Here is a 15,284-nt window from a genome sequence, read left to right as displayed (position 1 = left end):
TTTCTTCCATGATCATCATATGGAAATACATATATGTTGTGAGCTGAGCCATTTTAATTTGTTCCTCTCTGCTGGTCTGTGTCACATAAACATCTGTGTCAAGGCACTCTGGTCCAAGGCACAGGAGCGGCGCAATACCAATCACCCCCACTATGGTCGTGGAGCCTGCAAGTCAAAGCTTACACAGGCAACCCGGACCAGAGCAGGGAAGGAGGGTTAGGGTCTCGCTGGTTAGATAGGTTGGGGGAGTTTAGGGAAACCGGATTGAGGGTTGGGTAGAGGTTGTGGGTAGGAAGGGGTATTTTAGGGAAAGGGCTGACTATTGCACACTTTTGATGTACTTGGTACCAAGTAGCTGTTCGCACATCAATACCACATTTCCGGACTTAGGCCCCTCACTGGTTAACCTTACAAAGTCTAGCCCATGCACATAGATCAGTCCACAACTAAACAGCATTATTTTCCAGCATGCAAACTTAGCTCTGGTTTTCAGTTTCCTGTCCGTGGTAGAGCCGTCAAGTTTTGTGGCAGGTCCGTAGTGTTTCACAGCTGGTCCAAGCTAAAAGAAACAACACAAGTTAACATTTTGTACTCTGAGTTCAGATAACATTCACACTCATTCCTCATACACATTCAAGCCACACAACGTTCATTGCAGCCATCCGAACTCTGTTCACGCGCGGATGAGTATGCCAATGTTATGCCACTCTTCTGGGCTTTTTTCCACTTGTTCCTGATATGGAAATTGCCAGCGCTATCTTCCACAGTGGTCTTCCTTCAGACCGCCGCGGAAAGTTGCCACGTGTGTTTTCGCCTCCTGTGCGCCTTGTTCTCCCTGGTCCCAGGAGGCGGGAACACACACTAGTTGGGTGCGGATATTTCCGTACACTTCACTTCCCCACAACAATACAAGCGCGATATGGCGACGTGCCAAATACACGCCTACTTATCTTCTTGGTAGGCACAGGGGCTGGGAATGGGCGAGCAATGGCCCCCTGCGCTTCTCCCCCGATCCCTCAGATTCCCAAGAAGGGTAAAAGAACTTATCTTGTGAGAGCGAGGGGCCAGGCTGCTTCTCCAGTGGGGCTGGGCCCCTCGCGAGTGATTCTGCTGGAGCTGGGCTCTGCACGTCCTCTCTCTCCAAAGTCTCAAGCGCAAGCCCCGTGCCTCGGGGCTTGCACATGCGCGTAGACGAGCCACACCCGGCCGGGCTCCTGATTGGTCCATAGCGACCCCGGGCATGCTGGGAATTGTAGTCAGGAGACAGATTCTGCTGGGAAACATAGTTTTTTAGGGCTGCTTTTCTACAAAAGGGGCAAAGCAGCCTTTTATATGTTCTTATGCCCTGTCTAAGCATCACATTCCCCACCATGCCCCTCTGTGCCCCTTGTCTTGGTCTGGTTTTGGTTTTAGCCCTGATAGCCTGTCAGGGCCTGATGGAACAGCCCATCATCCTGCCACATATCAACATTTGCAGAGGTATCCTCCAGCAGCATTCTATCTTGTCACATTTCATGCTCCTGTTCCACCTTTAATAAACAATTTGGATACAAGGTGCTTCCTGGCCATATTGATTTCTACGGTGCTCATTCTGAAATGTGTTCTGCACATAATATGGTCTCTATGCAAGGGCTAAAATCTCAACCCCGTTCCTGCTTAGTTTCTACTTACAATGACAACTCAAATCAACACTGTTCTATCTATACACCACCCTGAAACCAGGGTACAGGTCAGAATGGCGCCTTCACAATGTCACACAAGTTTCCATCCACTGCAATGTAATTACACCAACATGAATAGTCTGCTGATACTGCACTGTCACAAGTGAAAACTCTTTGCCAATCCCCTGGCACGACCCCCCATTTTTATCACGGTTTATTACACGGTCACACTGAACTCAGGGAGTTCCTTTCCCCCCAATCAAGGTGGTCAATAACAAAACACTATTCTTTTGTTAAGGTTCAATTTGGTAAGGCCTCCAACCCATCTCACACGCAATCCCAACAAATACCTGGTGCCACAATGGACTAGGAACCAGGCTGGTGTGTAGTAAGAATGTAGATTTATTAATTTATGTAAACCAAATTTGACAAACAGACTAACATCAGGCACACCTAAAAAGAAAAGACAGTGATTTGTGGTTTGGGTCAGAGCACAATGGGAAAAAAGGGCAATTTCGTTTTTCCCATTACACATGCAAAGGAAATATAAGGCTTCACACTTCTGATTTAAAATGAAGGGGATCAATGGGGGATTTCATCTTGCACCCTGCAGGCTCACTTGGAAACAAGGGTTTTTGGTATTAATTCTTTTGGATTCCTGACCATCCTTTCTTTACCAAGGGCAGGGGTTTTCTTACAAATAGTCTATCAAATCCTTATGTCTATACAAGCTCAAAACACACTGGGAGGAGAATGATGGTTTCATATGCTAGCAAAACACATCCTGTGATTTCTATACAGGAATTAATTGATTTACTTGAATTAAATATGTTAATTATCTACACAGACAGATAGGGTATTTTGTTGTGGGGAAATAACTAGAACAATACTGGAAAAATGCACAACCTATACAGTCTATGGCTTTGGAATAGTTTTAATTACAGGAGAGACCTTGTAGTGGACACCAGGGAACAGCAGGGCACCTCTGGGAACGCAAGGGTGCCAGTCAGGATAGTCCCCTCTGGCTCCTCCAAGGGTCCCAGTCAGGTTCTATGTCTCCTTGTCCCTGTCTCCAATGCAAAATGTGTGGCCTCTCTGCTTGGGTGTTTCTGGCAAGAGTTCAGCAGCGGGTTACCTCCTGGAATAAAGTGAGAAAAAACCCAGTTCTGATGCAAACTGGTCTAGTTATAGGGCAAATGACATCACAAACCTGTCATGATTCATGCGTAAGGGATTGGTTGGTTCTCTCCACCCTCCTCTGACCTGTATGCTAATAGGACAAGGAGTTGAGGGGTGTGAGTTAGGAAAGCAGAGGGAGGAGAAAGCTTTGTCATCCCAAACTGACATGTGGGTTTGGCATGTTTAAACTCTGAAAATCTATCTACATGTAAGGATATATTTTTTAAGAACTACATTTTAAGGAAAATCAGATGATGTCCTTCCTGTGCAGAGATACAATTTTTCTTTGTTTACTCAGAAGCCGCATCAGTAAAAAATATGACGCTTCATAGTTCCCATGTTAATTTTGTCATTCACCCTCCCAACAACTTGCAAATCTCTCGGAATCATGGGATGGCCCAAATCAGATTATCCTTAATAACTTCTGTTATGTTTATCACACAAAATGAGTTATGGCATGGTTCAAAGGGGATTAGTGTCACCTTTAAAAAAAGAATTGAATGAGCATTGTGGCATATACACTGCCCTTTTTATGCAATATAATTTATTTTTCTTTTAATCAAACCCCAGCTTCACAGGCCTCACTCACTCTAGCACCCACCTTTGTTTCTCTAAGCTTCATTTCCCCTTAAACATGTGACCAATCAGATGCTGGCTCATGTTTATATTAGCCTATGCCTCCTTGTCCTCGCAATTTTCCAGGTTATAGCTTTAATGCACATTTTATGGGAGTTGTGACCTCAAGGTCACTTCTGCTGAAAAAACATGCAGGACTTTATCTATTTCCACTGTGATTTCCATCAATGGTGCTGTATTTCTTTGTATTATTAAGCAATGGGCCTGATTGATTTTTGACAACGGGACCTCCCTCTCCGGGACAAGTAGAGGAAATGTCTTTGAGGATAGAGTGTCATTTCAGTAGAAATGCCCAGCTGCATGTACAACTCTGCAAAAGATGGCTTTTAAATTCACAAACAATACATTTTACATGAAGCATTTTATGAGGAATCCGAGCCTTATATCCATGTGCAATGTATTTCTATAATCTCACAGTTGCAAAAGACATGAGTGTCACTTCTGGAGTGTCCATCTAAAGGGCAGTTATATGAGAACACCATGTTCATCTTGAAACCAAGTGAGCACTTCTCTTTGCATACTGTCATTAGAATGAGGAAAAATGAATTTCTTTTATTTCTTATAATTGCAATAAGCTTGGTTTCACTTGAGATTTCTGGATCGCAATCTGTTATTACATTGAAGATGATGTACACGCTGCTATCTGTCTCTTTTAGTAAAAAGTATAGCTTTCAATGGATTTAGTAAAACAGCATTTTCAGCCACCTGTCTTTCGTTTTCCTTGCTGGAATGCATTGAGCATATCTTTGGACTTTTGAACTTCCAAGCCCACTTCTCCTTCATTTGAGATTCAGGCCTATCTTTAATTCAATAGGCCTCATGTCTGACATCACCATTTATGTGCTGGATTCAAACTTCAATGGGGCTCCACAAATCACTATGTCCTCTTTATTTCTGTCATTCAGGGGCTATATTTTACCCCACAGCTGGATGGACAACAATTGGCTTTTGCTCAAAAGGGAGGATGGCGTGAAAGTGAAAGCCGGGAGCTGGTAAACCAGAATGGTGCAGGAGGTGACCTCAGTGAGCACTGACATTTGGCTTGAAGGTTGGATTTTGCGCAACCCATTAGAGGCATTTTACATGACCCAGAATGCTTGAGAAGAACTGATCGAAATGACTCAACTCACAGCTCACTTATGTTTTCATGTGCAATTAGTTGAAGAACGATTGCAGAATAAAGAGGCTGATGTGATGAAGCAGACACAGAGGCCTGAAAAAAGGCGCAGAAATAACTCACACAGCTTGGAGATAAAGTGCAGCAGAGTGAAAGGTTTGAGTTACAACAAGAAAGGTTAATTGTGCCTCAAGAATGAGCTGAAAACACAACAGAAAGCCATGGCAGAGAGGGAAATAGAGTTTGCTGCACTGCATAATGCATGCACAGAGGGTTCAAACACTAAGTCGCCTGCATTCCCAATTGAATGACCCAACAGGCCATAAGAGGTTTGGTACATGACTGACATTGTGGCCTCAGGATCTGACCAGAATTAGAGAAGAAAAGAATGAGCTTGTAGAGGTGAGACAAATAGAAGCTGCACTATCAGAGGCAGTGAGCTGAAAGGACGTGCAAGAGAAAGAGATTAGTCTCCTGAAGGAAAAGCGCTTGAATATGCATGCAGCATGCAAGGTTTACAGAGGGAGAATGAATCACCTCAGCATGAGATGCAACACATATGCAATTGGTTGGTAGCTCAGAACATGGTGCTTGAGTCTAATCAGAACTTAATATCAACATTACAAATTCAGCTCTCTGAATACCAACAGGAAATGAGGAAAGAGAGACAAAGGCATGACGGTTTGACAAATGAAATTGAAAAATATAAATAGACTCAGAGACAACTTGGCCAATAAGGATGCAAAACAAGGCCCACTGATCAAGGCGAGACACCACTCCCATCAGGGTCCTCAGGCCATTCTTTACTACCTCCCAGGTACAAATGGGAACTGAACTCATGCATGTCACTGATGAAGAAGAGTGGAACATGAGGCGAATTGGATTTACCTAGGCTTAGCCAAACTGATCCAGAAGGCTAGTCCTTGTCTTATCTGGATGAGTATTCATCTCCACCTTAGAGAAGGGAAGGGGTTGGACTAGCATGTCCTGGGAGACGAAAGGGAATATTGTGAGTACTTTAGACCATGAAAACACCTATTATGAGAAGGTCAGGGAGTTAAATTGGCTGTAGATGAAATTACAAAGGGGCCATGTTGCCTGCATTTCTGAAGGAGAAAAGCCATGCTTCAGCCCAGGAAGGGCATTCTAAAAACCTCTGTACATTCAGGGGCAGGGGGATGTTAAAGCTATGTTCTGTCCTGGGCCTAAATAAACTACAGTGGAAGTGACCCTCAGAGTTGACTGCAGTCCAGGCGAGGGGAGTCCAGGTCCTATGAGTTTAGGTGATATTCCCAATCTCACGGAGATAGGGCGCTCCTAGAGCACAGGGAATGGAGTGCAAATAGCAGCTCTGAGTCTGAAAATGAATAGACCCAGGTGCAGCAGAAGAAAAAGACAGCAAAACTAAGGAAGGGTTTTGCTAAAGACAGAATAAGACAAATCCAGGTCATAGAGAGCTACCTGACCCCATACCCAAAAAATGCCAAATATTCGGCATCATTCCGGATCAGAAATTACGTGAATTGCATCACATTCTCAGCTGAGTATTCCAGTTTCTTTGCAGGACTGGAGGACCAGGATCATTATAAATGGTCCACCTATAAGGTGGCCATTTAAAAACATTTCTCCTCACACAGAAACCCACAAGAGGCCTGTAAGGCTGCATATAATTTGCAATGTGGGGAGGATCAGGCGCCTACAGAATCTTTTGCAGGAATTAAAGTGTGCATTTGCGCAGACTTCCTGGTAGGTGAACACACATTATGGGCCTCATTATGAGTTGGTCGGTATACTGGTGTTAAATCAGCTGGAATACCATCCAAACAAATTACTATTACCTCCACTTAGTCCGGCAGAATTTCTGCGAGATTACAAGTAGCGGTGTCAGTGTAAATCTCCATTTATTTTGATTCCATTTGACTCAACAGGGCTCTTTTGGTGGAAAATCCTGGAGGCAAATCCTCCACTGCAGGCCCGAACTCGTAATTTGGCATAGAGGTAAAGTTGGCCATGGCAGACCTACCGCCAACTTTACCATTTGCCGCCAAACTCGTAACGAGGCCCATAGTAGCAGTTTGTCACCACCTATTTCCATGTGCTCCCCAAATACATGATAACTCAGCTGGTGCGCGATTTTCATGAGCACTGGACCCTGGATTGGGTAATTGAACAAGCCACCAGGATCTACGAGGTCCAGAAGCCCACTGAGAAGAACAATACCCCCAAAACCCCTAAATCATCTAACACACCTGCTGCTGCAAAGGTGGTGGAGGTGAGAACTACCCCTCCCTTGGACCCGGAGACAGGGACCCTAAAAGTAACCCCCCTGCCAACAAACAAAATTGAAGGTAGAAGGGACCACCCACCAAGGCCAAATCGAATGGTAGTCAGGTAGGGGGCCAGAACAATGATCCCTCTAACTCTCCACCTATGTAAGCCCTAGGTACAAGGGTAACAAGCCAATTCTGGGGTATGTATACACTCCCTCGGTCTAGAGGGGGGACCAATCAGGTAACTACTGCCCTGGGAAGTTTCACACAAAACTTCCCTAAGGAGAGAAGTATCACTCCACCGCCCAACCTGAACATTTTCCCCAGATACCCCCCAAACCAGAACTTCCAAAACAATCCTCCTCTCTCTACTCTCCTCTCTCTTCACACTTCCAGGACAATATATCCCTGAACACAGGAGAAGGGAGATTCAGGATAGGAAATTATGGGAGAAATGTCCAGTACCCAAGCTCCCCTGACTCGAGATCTCCCTACAACCCAAAAACCCAGAAAAAGTCTTGCAGCTGGAGTGACAGGTCCTGCACCTGACGGTCAATTTGGACAATTTGGGGCACATGCTGAGGGCTCAGTTCAACCTTCAACCTAACCCTGCTTCCTAGAATTCCCCTATACTCTGGTCTGATGCCTCAGGGGGAAATGACAGGAAGAAACGTCCAACAAACCACAGATGCCAAGCCCTAGAGGAAACTTTCTTTCTCACAAAGACAGGAACCCCCAGAAACCTCTCAGCCTGAAAGTGACTCTTTTACCCCCGGAAGCTTAGGACCCAAAGAGCAAAGGGTAAGTAGGAGAGGCCAAAGACCAACTCAATTTGTAAAGGAACTCAGGACCATTCCCTTTGAGAGAGAAGAGTCCCCAGAGGATTCAGGTAAGCGGACCTTCTTTTTAGAAACAGGGGGATTGCTGCCAAAGAAAAATGGGTTCCAAAAGACCTTGAATGGTACAGGGTAAGTATGGAAACCCACCCAGCTCAGGAAACCATTCAAGCCCAAACACCTGAGCCAGACAAGGTAGAAACAGATGTGTCCTTCTACCGAACAGGTTCTGAGAACTGTCTCCATGTAAAGCGGGACAGCAAAGAATTGGGAGAGAAAGATGATTCCCCAAATCCACCCATTGTCAGCTGCAACAGGTTCTTTACAGATTCTTGATCTCCAACACAGAAAATTGGCCAAGATCACCCAGTGTCAGAGTTCAATCACAAGAAAATGAACACCGGGCTGGAAAATGCCTCACACTTTCCTTGCACCCTGGAGAAGAAAGAAGGCAGATTTTATGCAGTGTTCAAGGTGCAAGGTCAGTGTGAATTATCAGCTCTGGTGAACACTGGATCCCAAGGCACTCTCCTGTCCAAAACGGCCTTTGACCAACTAAACTCAGGACGGTTGGAGGGCCACCAAATTCCCCTCACATCACTTCCTGGAAAACTGAAAAATGTCTATGGGAATGACATATCCGTCGAAGGGACTGTGGATATGGAAATAAAAATTGGGAGGCATTGATTAAAACATCCAGTGAAAGTCGTGACTCCAGAGGGCGCACCTTGTTTACTGGGGAACGATATCCTGAGAAGGTTATCACCTCTGATTGATTGTGTAAACAAGGTCCTTTGGACCAAGACTAACCGGCCTATAAAATTAAAAGTGAGTACCAACTATGTCAGCTTGAATAATATTTGCCATTTAATTGACCAACTCTCAGAGAAAGGAGAATTCCATTTCAAGAATAACCAGGTCCAACACATCAACATCATCTCTATAGGAGAACAAACTGGTGATGTGAACCCTTCTCCATTCTTGAAAATCAACCTTACTCCCAGTTTTGAGTGGTATTCCACACTGAGAACACACCATTGTACACAAGTCCAAAATCAGAAGAAGCTTTGAGTCCTGTTAAACAAGACAATGAAGAACCAGCTCAAAGTCTGATGGACATTCTGATAAAGGGCAAGCAGTTGTTTTTCCCCATTCAGATACATGAGGGGGAGGAGCCTGTGCTCCCCAGAGTATGCCTGAATAATGCAAGGAGCTTCATCCACGAAGGCTTAATCAAAAAACTCCCAAAAGATCAGACCATTCCCTCATTTAAATTGATTGACAAATGGGAAGTAGGTCTGGAAACTACAAATTCGAAACATCTCCTGCCTAGCAGGTGTATCCTAAACATTTCCATTGGCATCAAAAGCATATAGCATCATTTTTGAGTCATGAGAGATGTTCCTTCCACCTTTTATTTAGTCAGTGACATTCTCAACTGATTCACAATCAATTTGGACCTTATTAATAATAAAGCCTGGTCACGGATGGGAGCTAACTCTGTGCGCTTTGACAACACTGAAAAAGCATTCCGATCAGCTCTATTGCTGCTTTAGGCCATTGAATTACAAGTGCGAGAAGAGGTTACCTCCCAGGATAGATGTGACAATTTGCCATTCCCCTTAATATTAATCAAGGACAGAACCTCAAACATCAAGATGCCTATATACAAATTTGAATTCCCAACTCCAACAACAAGGTTTGAATTTAAATCCAGCACCTCTAGTAGACCTACAACACAATACCATTTGAATATTGGTGGATAACATCAACCCTCTGATTATCACGTTAGGAGCAGACACCCTTACTGGAATGGTGGTTGACATCCAACATTATTCTATTGATTTACGTAATGAAATCATGGGACCAATCCCAAACGACAGTTTTGACATCAGCGACGGTATTCCTCCAGAAAAGATTTGTACTAGGCATGGGGGGAATTTCTTAGTGTACTCTTCCAGCCCCTGCACAGTGGAAGAGGTGACCTTTGACATAGGAGGGAGGTGTTAGGGAGAAGTCTCAAAAATGTGCTAATTCCCTTCACCTGAGAGACCCCCAGCAACTTTGCTGGATTTTGAGGACTTGATTTTTTTTACCTGGGAAGAGTGTGCACCTTTTTTTCCCACTCTTTCATGTGTTTTGATGTGTGTTTTACATTTGTGTTCTTGGAATAGGGGATCTTAGATCACTCCATGGGCATCATCATTTCATGTGTGTTACACAGCACCCTCAGTGCAGTGACACAGGGATGTCTTTTGGACTTCCCAAAGGTTAAGATACCTTCTCTGGGGTAAACTACTGTTTCCCATAGAATGTAAAGTGAAATTGACTTTACTAGTCTTTCCAAATTCATAGACCCAGCACACACCATCTTACAATGGAGTGCTGGAGGGGTTACATAGTATCCCCTGTGTCTAAATACTCATGCAGCAGTCAAATGCTACCCTTTCCTACTGAAAAGGCTGGTGGCACTGGTTTTACAACAAACTACCATGATTTCTCCTTCCCGCAAATACCAGTAGCTAAAAATCACCATGTTTTTCAAGATGGCGCCTTAAGCCCCTTTGTTTAAACAGGTCCCTGTCTTCTTTTTTCGCCGTTTATTTTTGGAAATGTCTTTCTCGTGTGTGTCTCTGCGTGCCAAACTAGGGTTTGTCCCTTTGTTCGTGTGCCTTTGGCAGGCTTCAGGAGTGAAGACTGCCTCTGGGGTCTGAGTGTCTGGGGTGGGCAGGAAGTGTGGGAGGTGCCCGAAACTCCCTGTGCGTAGTCTCCTAGGAGACCCAAATGCACTCTGGCATGATTGGCTGGCTGACTATCCGGCAATGACAGCCACCGTGCTGGGTGAGTGACAGCTAGGCTGGAATGAAAGGTAGAAAAGTGTTTAAAAGGCGAGTCTCTTGGACTGGAAAGAAGAGTCGACCACTGGGATGAAACAACTGAAGACGAGCTGGAAGAGGATGGCTGCTACAACTCCTGCAACATTGGTTTGCCCGGTGAAGCCCTGCTGCAGGTCCGAATTGCCAAACTCCATTTCACAGAGAAGCTCCTTCAAGGACGGCTTCTTCTTTTGAGTTGGTGGGACCAATCAACTTATAAGACACCTGGATACCATTCTCAAGGTTGCTTAGGATTGACCAGGGAGAGGGGCACCAGTTTGTGTTCTTGAATCTACAGCTACTGGAACTGAAGTGACTCCATCTTGTTTGCTTTCTTCAACAATCCTGTGCAGTGTGTGAGTCCCCCGATGCCCTCCCTCTTGTCCCCACGACTGAGGCTCAGGAACATCAAGATCTGCAGGAACTACCAGGAACCAACAACTTCAGCAGCATTTGTTTCTTCATACAAAGGTACTGTGCCAACCCGATTGAGAGAACGCTACTCTCGCAGTGAAAGTTCGTGAAACTTTCCCAACTTGCAGGCCTAATCAGCTTGTGACCCACCATATAATCCTTGTTCGCCTAAACTACTTCAAATAACTTTTGCAAAGACTTTACCGTTTGATACCAGAACTGCTCTTTCTTATCCAGAACACTAGCCCATTGACTTTGGCCTAGGCCTATTGACTTGAATTGAACTCTTCTGGTGAACTGAAACTATTTGCACTGTCTAACAAGTATACGTGATCTATTCTACTTACCATGTCTCTTTTACCCACTTCTAAGTAACTGAACTGCTATTTTGCTCCTACTTCAGGGGAGCTCAAACTGTCTCAAAATCTTAGAGTTTTGTATTGAAGTGTATTGGTATAAAATATTAAGTTGCCTCCTTCTAGTGAAATGTTTTCCAAATGATTGTGTAATAAATTAATAAGTGTTTTACCAAGAAACCTGAGTATACATGTCTACTTGAACCACTGTGATTGAAAGACCTCTGTGTTACCTCTTATACTGCTCACATTCACTCTTGAGATAAGCCTGGCTGCTCAGCCTGCTACCAAAAACTGTGTGGTACAGACTTATACCAAAGGTTGGTTTGACTTGCACCTATAGTCCTAATTGTATCTGGTGGTCCCAGAGGGTACTGCATGCAATTCTGTCTAACAGGGGGAGGTAGTATTCAGAGTCAAGGGCCACGGCCTTGACGCCCTGGAACCTACTGGCTAGGTCAACACCATCCAAAGAGATTTCCCCACCCAACTGGAGGATACTGCTTAAATTTCCAAGCCTGTGGTCTTTCCCGGTTTCAAGAAGATGGTTGAGGAAAGGATCAATCTTTCTGATGCTTATGACACTGAGGAGCAAAGGCAAAAGCTGAAACAAGACTTTGTAGACTTTTCAGTGGACTCATGTGATTGTGGATGCAGAACCATTCATTCAAGCACCATGCACCCGAACCCTGAGATGGCTCCTGTATTTGTTAAACAATACTGGTTACCTCTCGCGTCCATGGAGTCACTCACAGAGATTATTAAGTACTTAGATTCCCATGGGATAATTTGTTCACTCCACAGTACCTTCAATAACCTGATACTGGGGATACTCAAAACAAATGGCCAATGGAGACTATGTTCAGACCAGAGGGAGTTGAACAAACTGGTCCATAGGTCAAGTTGGCCACTTCCCTACATTGATCAGGGGCTGGCACAGATCCAAGTGTCAAAGGTGAACACCTCCATTGACCTGATCACCACAGTAGGGAAGACCAGTACAAGCTTGCCTTTACCATGGGGGGCAGCAGTAAACATGGATCCAAACCCTCTTCGGATATATAATCTTCAGCAATGAGTTCAACCTCTTTCTACATAAGGCCATACCCGACTTAGGTGAAAGGGACACCTGGTCTATGTAGACAATGTTCTGATCAAGAGCTCAACTGTGGAGGACCATACAGCAGAAATATGCTATGTTCTGACCCAGTTGCCTGTGGACCCAGTTGCAGAAAGCTATAGAAAAAATGTTGTTTCAAAAGGTACAGTGGTTTAAGACCTGAATGAACTTCTTAGGACATGAGATCACCCCTGAGGGTCTTAATCCCCAAGCAAAGAAGATGGAACCCTTAATAAAATTAAAAGATCCTACTAACCTGTGGGAATTAAGAAGCCATTTTGAACTCACTAATTATAGTCGATAGTTCATTGAAGACGACACAGAGGTCACTCTACCTTTGGTCCATCTATTAAAGGCTGGAGTCAAGTGGGAGTTGGGTCCGGAACATTCTGAGGTAGTTAAACAACTGAAAATAAGCCTTTCCCAGGCTCCTAGTTTGGCCTACCCCATAGAGAACACATAATTCTTCTTGGAGATGGGGTCCTCAGATACTTGCTTAACGGTGGTGCTGTACCAATTGCACAACAAGGTCAACAAAGTTATCTCGAAGGCCAGCAAGACGTTTTCCTCTGTGGAGGAAACATTCAATGACTGTGAGAAAGCACTGGCAATGGCAAGGGCATTGACAAATTACCAACCATTTATCCAGGGTGAGCACATCATTGTTGAGACTCCTCACCAACCTTTGCAATATTTACAAAGTGACAGAATTCAGCCGGGGAACGTTAGTTATTCTAGAAATACTTCATGGATTCTGTCCATGCAAGGCTTTCCTGTGGAGTTCAGATAGGGCCAAAACAAGAAGAGTCCCCCAGCGCAAGGGATTGCAGACTTGCATGATTATGCTCACGAAAACTGTCTCAAAGACGAAAGTCTAATGACCAACAAAAATATGGAGGCATACTTAACTTCCCCACATGTGTCAGGGGATACCCACAGTCTATGTGGATGGGTGCTCCTATCATATTGATAACACTGGGGAAAAAGAACTGGCGGCTTGCATTGGGAAAGCCTGGGTGATTGATACCCTGGAACCCGCTGCTGGTTACAAAATAGGACCCCGAAGTAGTCAGGTGGCTGACTTGATGGTCGTTTATCGGTCCATCCTCAATGCAGTGCACCACCAATTAAAGAACTGGTCATAATGACTGACTCTGATTGTTTCAGCAATGGATTTGTGGAGCACCTGATTAACTGGAAGACTTGAGGCATGCTTTGTGCCAACACTAAACCCTTAAAGCATGCCAAATTGATCCAGTCAATTGATAATCTGGTGACCTCCAATAAGATGATCATATATTGGAAGAAGATAAGAGGTAATTCCAAAAAAGGGGGGCAAGATAAGACTGGTAATGACCTGGCTGACCAGCGGGCAAAAAACAGAGTTCTGCAGAGGAATCTCGACTGCCCAGTGGAGTAAAGATACCTGAGATGCAGATTTTATCACTGTGCAGAAAGAGGACCTGCTGATCGGAAAATTCTATTGACACATGGAAGACCCAGAGAGTTTTCCCCTAATAGAATCATCATATGCCATTAAAGAGGATCTCCAGGTGTTGATGACGTTTTTCAAGATGTTCTGGATAAAGGACGGGTTGTTGGTACAGAGGGCCCCATCTGGATGTGACCAGTGGGTGGTACCTACCTCATTCCGAAGCCTGATGTTGAACCACGCCCATGACATGGCCACTGATGGTCATCTGGGGTGTCATACGAAAGTTGAAATCTTGTGCTGGATTGCCTACTGGCCACACATGGGCCAGCACCTCAACACTTACCTAAAGGGGTGTCTGGTGTGTCCTTGATTCCAACTCAGTTCAGTCACACACATAGCTCCCCTACAAAAAAGGGTAATGACACTGCTATGGTCAGATATTGCAGGTAGATTTCATCAGGCTAGTGATTCACTCCTCTAGAGGAAACAAGTACATGTTTACTGTAACATGCTTGTTCACAAAGTGGGTAGAGTTTCTTCCAGTCCCGAATTGTAAGGCGGAGACAGCTACCACACTTATGATCAACCACAAATCCTCTTGTTTCGGCCTTCCACAAAGGATTGAGTTGGATCGAGGATGCCATTTTACCAGTGAGGTGATGGCAAAGAAGTGGGAGATCCTGTGGGGTAAAATGACAGCCCCAGAGCGACAGGGATGGAGACGCCATGCTAGGCCCCATTGTGAGAGTGAAGCTAGCTAATTCTGGAGATCCATTGAAATATAAAAGCAGGTTCAAAGCAGTGATTTCAACATGAGGGCTAGTGAATGAGCGATAATGGGCCTCCCTCCATTTTGTTAGAATGTACAGGCATTCAGCCAAAGAAAAGTGAGACTTAGAACTGAAATATTGTTAACTGCATCCAATGCATTCCAAAAAACATGTTGCACTGCAGATGCTGACTCCATGCAAAGTTACATGTGACAGATTTAAGGCTCCAGAAGTGCACATGGAAGGAAATAAAGGCATTTGAAATACTGTGCATTTGGAAGCTAAAAAGGAGGAATGATGTTTGCTTGTTTGTTTGTTTATTTATTTATAGGGCACCCTAAACCCTTAGGTAGCTGGGCGCGCGATATGACAAGAATACTTAGAACTTGGTTACAGATTTGTTTGGATACAGGTATAGAGAGGTACAGAGAATATTTACAGGCATAGTTGCAAAGGTTAACAGATAATAGGCAAGATATGAACAGAGATACCTGTGGTCGTGAGTCTAGTGGTCGTTGTGGCGAAGCCAGGCGTGGATGTTGCGTCTAAAACTGTCATAAAATGATCCCTTCTTAGCTCAACTGGTAATGCGTTCCATTGCTGAGCTGCTTTCA

Source organism: Ambystoma mexicanum, chromosome 2q (assembly GCF_040938575.1).
Source record: "Ambystoma mexicanum isolate Mex_15411 chromosome 2q, UKY_AmexF1_1, whole genome shotgun sequence".
Classification (NCBI taxonomy): Eukaryota; Metazoa; Chordata; class Amphibia; order Caudata; family Ambystomatidae; genus Ambystoma; species Ambystoma mexicanum.
Note: the sequence above shows the minus strand (reverse complement) of the source record.